Source organism: Pinus tabuliformis, chromosome X (genome assembly GCF_031772625.1).
Source record: "Pinus tabuliformis cultivar Carrire ecotype Pingquan chromosome X, CPIR1, whole genome shotgun sequence".
Taxonomy (NCBI): domain Eukaryota; kingdom Viridiplantae; phylum Streptophyta; class Pinopsida; order Pinales; family Pinaceae; genus Pinus; species Pinus tabuliformis.
Genome location: NC_142308.1, coordinates 973587767 through 973595710, shown reverse-complemented (window position 1 = coordinate 973595710; position 7944 = coordinate 973587767). Strand labels below are relative to the sequence as shown.

At 37.1% G+C, this 7944-nt stretch overlaps 1 pseudogene; it reads right to left on the bottom strand.

Annotated features, from left to right (window-relative positions):
- Window positions 1-6118: 6118 nt before the first annotated feature.
- On the bottom strand, window positions 6119-6565 carry LOC149142977 (putative DEAD-box ATP-dependent RNA helicase 48 pseudogene; annotated as a pseudogene).
- Window positions 6566-7944: the final 1379 nt, after the last annotated feature.

Sequence of the window (7944 nt, the reverse complement as noted above, 5' to 3'; positions counted from 1 at the left end):
GAAAATATCAAACCGGAACAAAAATAACTAGGAAGAAGGATTCTATAATCAGGTAGTGGCGGATTTAAAATGTAGGGTTTAGGGTTTAAGAAAGAATGATGCATGGTGAACAAGAGCAGATGTAGTCTGTATTGAGCATTCCAGCTTTTAGATTATTAAAAACACAAGGGGTGGGAACTGATTATAGATTAAACGCAAAAATATTGAACATTAAGAGACATATTTATCAAAGTCTTCCATCCTCTCCCTTTGAGGGAGGGGACAACCTTAATTTTGATGGTGTGGCTTCTACTATGGGCATTAGTTAATTGTGATGGTGTCATTAATTTGGAAAATTGGGAGATGTGCGTTAAATTGGTAGATTTATAATAATTTAAAATGGAATTTTTAAGATATTTATCCGAAAAACAAATTTTTTATTAATATGGTTCACAAAAGTCTAAGATCTAACATATTTATTTTTACAAATGAAATGAGAAAAGGTAAAATTACAAAGTGAGTATTACTTTTATATTACAAATTAATTTTATTATTTTTACTCATATTTATGTGAGAATATCTATCCCCAAAGTTGTATGCCATTGTTCTACATAGAAAGCTCTCTAGTGACTTTGAGAAAAAATAACTCAAAGCTAGGGGACAGGTAGGTTTTCGATCAACTCATTAGACCATTGACCACATCTTCACCCTCTATGTCGTGATTGAGGAGGCACAACACCACTCTTCAAAAGTATATTTTTGTTTCGTAGATTTTCAAAAAGCCTTCGACTTTGTTCTGAGGGAAGCCTTACTCTAGAGACTCGGAGATATTGGCATCTTTGCGACCCTAATAACAACTATTATGTGCCTATTTGAGTTTGTCCTTGGTCATCCTCATGCGGCTCATGGGATGTTTGATTTCATTCACAACATTATTGGGGTTAAATAGGGTTGTCCATTGTCCCCTACACTATTTTGGATCTATATTGATGAGTCGGAGGCATTTCTACACGAGCATATCCAAGACAATAATGGCTACCTTCTTCACCAGGTTCTGATATCTATTCTACTCTTTGTTGATGATGTGGTCCTCTTCTCATCATCCTCAGAAGGATTACAGAGGCAGTTTAATGCCTTAGCTATGTTTTGTGATCTTCGACAGTTGACAGTCAACTTGGGTAAAACCAACTTACGATCTTCAATGGGGTGAAGAAAACATCGAACCTTCACTTCCTATTTAAAGGGGAGGATATTGAGATCACCAGCACATATACTTACTTGCAGGTGCAATTCTCAGGTCCCTGCTTTAGTTTGCGACCATCACTTTATTCTTAGATCAACAAAGGATATGGATCCTTAGCCCTTCTCGAGAAACAATGCTTTCGACGTCACTTTCAGGACATCTCGTCCAAGATTAACCTCATGGACACCTTGATATGTCCCATTGTTCTATATGGCTCAGAGATTTGGGGACCGTCTTTACTTGAGTCAGATTGGGCTTTAGCTGAGAGAGTCTAGATTCTTCTTCTTCGTTGTGTCATTAGATGCAAATAGACAATACCGCAGCACATCATCCTTGAAGAGTTTGGAGCTCAGCCCTTTTGGCTTGAGACAGTCTTCAGAATGGTTTTTGTAACAACCATGGTGAAAATTCCATGTAGAAATATATAAATACCATGGATGATGGGACACGTATTCCAAGCTGAATGGTGGGCTGGACATCCTAGGGGGTTTTCATTTGGTTGTTTATGGCTAAGGAAATTACAAAGGCAATGGCTAAGGCCTTAAACAAGTTATTTATGAAAATAATGGAAATTAGGAGAAAAGGAAGGTGAAAGGTCACATGTTTCATGTGAGGAGGAAATTGAAGGAAAATAATGGAAAATGAAGAAAATAGAGGCATCATTAATAAAAAGGCTTATGAGGATCAGTGGGCAAGACTTGGTTAGTTTAGCTTTGGAGCTCTCTCATTATTCTCTCTCTCTTTCATACTCTTGGAGACTTAAAGTTTTCTGGGAACACTCTTGGAGGGTGTGGCATACTTGGATTCTTGCAGCAATAAGGCAAAGGAAGAATAGGGAAGCGCAAGAAGGCATCGTCATCAACAGCTACATTAGATTTTCTTGCAGGTATCGAGTCGCATGTATGGTTTATTCACTAGTTTTGCATGCATGGCACATGCATGTGGTTTCTTAGTTGCGATCTATAATTAGCATGGAGGATTTCTTGGATCAACAGTGGATTGCCTAGCCTTGCCATTTCCTAGATAGCCATGGTCATTATGGGTTTACATTAATTGCTTTGTTTTTGTTGGTTCTCATGTTTCCTTAGCCTAGGTTGAGTTATTAGTCTTGGAAGCCATGGTTGAACAAATGCTCTAGAACAGGGAAAATTTTAAGAACCCCCCCTAAATTTATAAATATAATAATTGGGCGAATCTCCATGGTATATAGGAAAAATGGAAGGCGATTTTATCAATAATATAATATGTTTATATAATTTTTTGGCGAATCTCTCACGAGGCATGGCGAATATTTTAGTCAATTATAAAATCTTGTAAGATCTTGGCGAGTCTTTCACTAAATAATAAAACTTTGTAAAGTCCTAGTGAATCTTAGCATAGGCTACATGCTGGTTTAATTCCCCCATTTAAATAGGCTACATTCCACGTGAATACCATGGGTCAATACCATGTGCCATTTTGGTGAATACCATGGGTCAATACCTTGTGCCATTTTTATTTTTATTAATTCTAATATTACGGTTAATAATGGTTTTTTACATGGTATTAATAACAATCTAGTCCATGGTATTTGTCCCATAGTATTTTTGCCATAGGTTTCACCTAAATATAACCCATTTTTTGAGTGTTCGTAAATATAAGGTGACTTATGGAGTAAATATAAAAAAATGTTTTATTTGTTTACCATACCTCTCGTTTATTTATATTTTTATTAATTTACCATACCTCTTTTACAAATATGGTATTTGGCCCATAGGATTCACTTAAATAAAACCTCTTTCATGAGCCTTCATAAATAGAACGAGGGTTATGGACTAAATATAAAAAGAGGTTTTATTTATTTACGAAACGTCTAGTTTATTTATATTTTTATTTATTTACCATACCTTTTGAGTAAGTATAAAAAGACGTTTTATTTATTTACCATACCTCCACTTTACTTATATTTTTATTTGTTTACACCCTTACATGTATATAAGGTGACTTATGGAGTAAATATAAAAAATGTTGTATTTATTCACCATACCTCTCATTTATTTATATTTTTATTAATTTACCATACCTCTTTTATAAATATGGTATTTGGCCCATAGGGTTCACTTAAGTAAAACCTATTCTTGAAAATGGGCGAATGGATTCACTTAAATAAAACCTATTCTTGAAAATGGGCGAATGGGAGGTTGTAAGTCCTAATTTCAAGGGCTAAATTACCTTTTTTACCCTCTCCCTTAAAATAAGGTGGGCTATTTGAGGTGATTTGTAAAAATGTACTATGATACAAAATATTCGCCCACTGAAAATTTAAAACCCCTTAATTTCGCCAAAGGGCGAACATTCGCCCCTAAAATTATCCTTGCTCTAGAAGCCCTATAACAACTTTGGTTGAGTTACTAGTCCTGGAAGCCCTAGTTGAACAAATGCTCTGGAAGCCCTGTAACATCTTGGGTTGAGTTACTAGTCCTGGAAACCCTGGTTAGACAAACGCTATGGAAGCCCTTGGTGGGTTGAGTTACTAGTATTAGAAGCCTTGGTGGAAAAACACTTTGGAAGCGCTGTATAAGTTGTGGGTTGAGTTACTAGTTCTGGAAGCCTTGGTTGGACAAATGCTCTGGAAGCCCTATATAAGTTGTGGGTTGAGTTACTAGTTCTGGAAGCCTTGGATAGACAAATGCTCTGGAAGCCCTGGAAGGCTTGGATGGAGACCAATCGGATGATGGTTTTCTGGTGGTGTCCAACCGTCAGGTGAAATCACTGTTTGATGGGTTGAGGTGGATGGCCTCTGGAAGCCCTTGATGAGTTTTGATTGATGTGTTCTCTTAGATCCCACATTCATGCTTGGAATATGGCACGGGGGTGATTGGCTGAAGAGATACTTGGCTCAGCCAATCTATGGTCGGGTGGAACGTGGTAGTCCCATCTCTGGTTGGTTTAGTGCATTTATTAATGAAAAAACCATTCCCTTGATTTTCATGTGAAAATGTACTGATGTATATATGGATTTTGATGGCTCATATGTTTATTATATTTTTGTTCCTATTATGTTGTTTATATGCACATTTACCTCGGAAGGTGTTACAGTTTTATTCTTACATCGTATTCAAGGCTTTACAGACTCCATAAAGAGTAGGGACCGATATCATTACTTGGCATATAGCACTTCTGAGACTACTGCTCATTCTACTCCCTTGGATCGAGCCAGATGTTGGTTTACAGGAGTTTCAGATCTCTTAGAGTCAGCGAGCATTCAATTTGACCCTAGGCATTCAATTGCAACTCGATCAAAGTTTCTGCTGTTGCTACTGGGTATTAGGTGATTTTGACCTCAAACTAAACCCTGGCATACCGGTTCTATCCCTGGGCTATCTAAACCTATCATCCACTTCCTCCTCATCATAACCTATTAAAATTTCTCTTTTTAAACTCAAACTAGAAGAAATTGTCATAGAATCTTCCATTCTACTGATTTAAGTCTAAATTCTATCTTTTGATCCACGTCAATGTTTTGTAATATCTTCCTCTTTGATCATGTGTAAATATGACAAGGATCTCCCCCTTCTACTAGCTCTAGCCCATCCAAATTCCCTCTCGCCAGCCTTATCAAGACCTCTAGTAGATTGCCTCTTTAAGTTTGAACCAGAAAACACTAGTACGGACACACCAAACCTACCAGCTTTAGTGTTCCTAAAGCCTACCTCTTCATCAAAATCTACCAAAGATCTTCTCTTTGATCTTGACTCTCCCTTTCTACCAAAAAAGATGATACAAGCCCACCGAACCTGTCAACTTTGGGGTTTCTAAAGCCTCCCTGGTCATTGTCAATTACAAAATTGACCGACCATCTTCTTTTTTATTTGGACTCTCCATTTCTACCAGAAAAAGCTAATACAGGCCCACCATTCTTGCCAGCTTTAGAGTTTCTAAAGCCTACCTCACCATCATCCTTGTCAAAATCCACCAGAGATGTTCTCTTTGATCTAGACTATCCCATTCTAGTAGGTTTAGGGCCTCTAAAATCACTATTGTTACCCTCGTGAAAATCCCTTGAATTCAACAACTTGTTTTGAAATTTGAGGCCAACTGTCATATCCTCATCAATTATACTATCCAACTCCAGTTCATCATCAATCAGGCTCTTTGGCGCAGCAGTTCTCCTAGCATCACTCTTCTCTAATTCCCCATCACTGCCATTAAACTCTTCATTTATCTGGCCCCTTTGCTACTTTTCGTTCACTTCCTCGCTAAATCTTATATCTAGGCCAATTCCCCTGCTCCTTTGACCACTGTATTCCTTATTATTGTCACTAAGTCTTCCATCTCTATCAAACCCCCTGTTCCTTGTCTGATCAATGAATTCCTCAATATCATTTTCAAATCTTTTATCTCAATAGAATCCCCTTTTCCTTCTCTGATCACTGTAGTCCTCAAAATCATTGCCAAATCTCTGGTCCTCGGTTGATCCCCTGCTCCTTCTCCAATCACTAGATTTCTCTTTAATGTTGCTAATTTTTCCTTCTTTGTCAAATCCCCTGCTCCTTCTTCGATCACTAGATTTCTCATTATTGTCGCTAATTTTTTCTTCTCTGTCAAATCTCATGCTATTTCTTGTGTCACTCTTTTCCTCATCGTCACTAAATTTTCGATCTTTGCGAATCCCCTGCTCCTTCTCCAATCATTGTATTCCTCCTTATCAATACTAAATTTTTGGTCTTTGTCAATTCACCCGCTCCTTTTCTCATCACTATATTCATCGTTATTGCCACTAAATCTTTGATCCCTCCCAAATTATCTGCTCCTCCTCTGACCACTCTATTCCTCATCGCTAAATCTCCTACCTCTGTCCACTCTCGTGTTCCTTCCAGAGCGGGCTATGAAACCTCTAGAAAATAAAATCGACCCTTAGCCATACTTTCTATGACTGTCTTTAACTCTCCCCTTCAAAGACTCTTTCTCCTTATTCCATCTATGAACTTCTGCAATGTTTTCAGCTCCATCGCCATGAGCAGATGGTGGTGGTGAGGATGGCTCGCTAGTCAGCAGTCCATCGTCTTCATTCCACAGATCTTCGGCACCCATCTTCATAAATCTATCAGAAAGTGCAGCAATTTGATCCTTGGGGGTCATGGCACCATGTGAAGGATCTTGTTTGGTGATGTTAATATTATGAGTGATATCATCATCATTTTCGAGTATCTTACCTCTAAGCTGGGACTTGATTCGGGCCAAGTAAACCTGCCTATCTTGCTGCAAGAGTGTTTTTTCTTTTTGTTTGGCCTTCTTCTCATGTAATCTCTTCCATTGCCATTTGTTGAGCCCTCCCGGGAACTTCCTCGGTCCGCCTCCCATGTTCTGACATTGCTCCAATCATCCACAAGTCAATGATAGAATACTAGAAGTGGGATAGATGGAGTCGAACCCACGACCAAATCCATGTGCATTTGGGCTTTTTATTAAACTGTGAGTCAATGATAAACGATTTGTAACCAAACATAGTGCCAAAAGACTTCCTGACATTGCATGATTTCGATTAAATCTGCTGCGAAAATATCAAACCAGAACAAAAATAACCAGGAAGGATTCTATAATCGGGTAGTGATGGATTTAAAATGTAGGGTTTAGGGTTTAAGAAAGAATGATGCATGGTGAACAAGAGCACACATGGTCTGTATTAAGCATTCTGGATTTTCGATTATTAAGAACATGAGGGATGGGAACCAGTTATAGATTAAACGCAAAAAGAGTTAACATTAAGAGACATATTTATCAAAGCCTTCCATCCTCTCCTTTTGAGGGAGGGGACAACCTTAATTTTGATGGTGTGGCTTCTACTTTGGGTGTTAGTTAATTGTGATGGTGTCATTAATTTGGAAAATTGGGAGATGTGTCTTAAATTGGCAAATTTATAATAATTTAAAAGGGATTTTTTAAAATATCTATCCGAAAAAAAAAAAAAAAAAAAAAAAATAAATAAATAAAATAAATAAATAAATAAAAATAAAAATAAATAAATAAAATAAAAATAAATAAATAAATAAAAAATAAAAATAAATTAATTAATTAAAAAATAAAAAAAATAAAATAAAATAAAAATAAAAATTGTTATTAATATGGTTCACAAAAGTCTAAGATCTAACATATTTATTTTTACAAATGAAATGAGAAAAGGTAAAATTACAAAGTGAGTATTACTTTTATATTACAAATTAATTTTATTATTTTTACTCATATTTATGTGAGAATATCTATCCCCGAAGTTGTATGCCATTGTTCTACATAGGAAGCTCTCTAGTGACTTTGAGCAAAAATAACTCAGAGCTAGGGGACAGGCAGGTTTTTGATCAACTCATCAGACCATTGACCACATCTTCACCCTCTGCATCATGATTGAGGAGGCACAGCACCGCTCTTCGAAAGTCTATTGTTGTTTCGTAGATTTTCAAAAAGCTTTTGACTCTGTTCTGAGGGAAGCCTTACTCTAGAGGCTCGAAGATATTGGCATCTTTGCGACCCTAATAAAAGCTATTATGTGCCTATATGAGTTTGTCCTTGGTTGTCTTCGCACGGCTCATGGGATGTTTGATTTCATTCGCAACACTATTGAGGTTAAATAGGGTTGTCCATTGTCACCTACACTATTTGCGATCTATATTGGTGAGTTGGAGGAATTTCTACATGAGTATATCCAGGACACTGATGGCTACCTTCTTCACCAGGTTCCGATATCT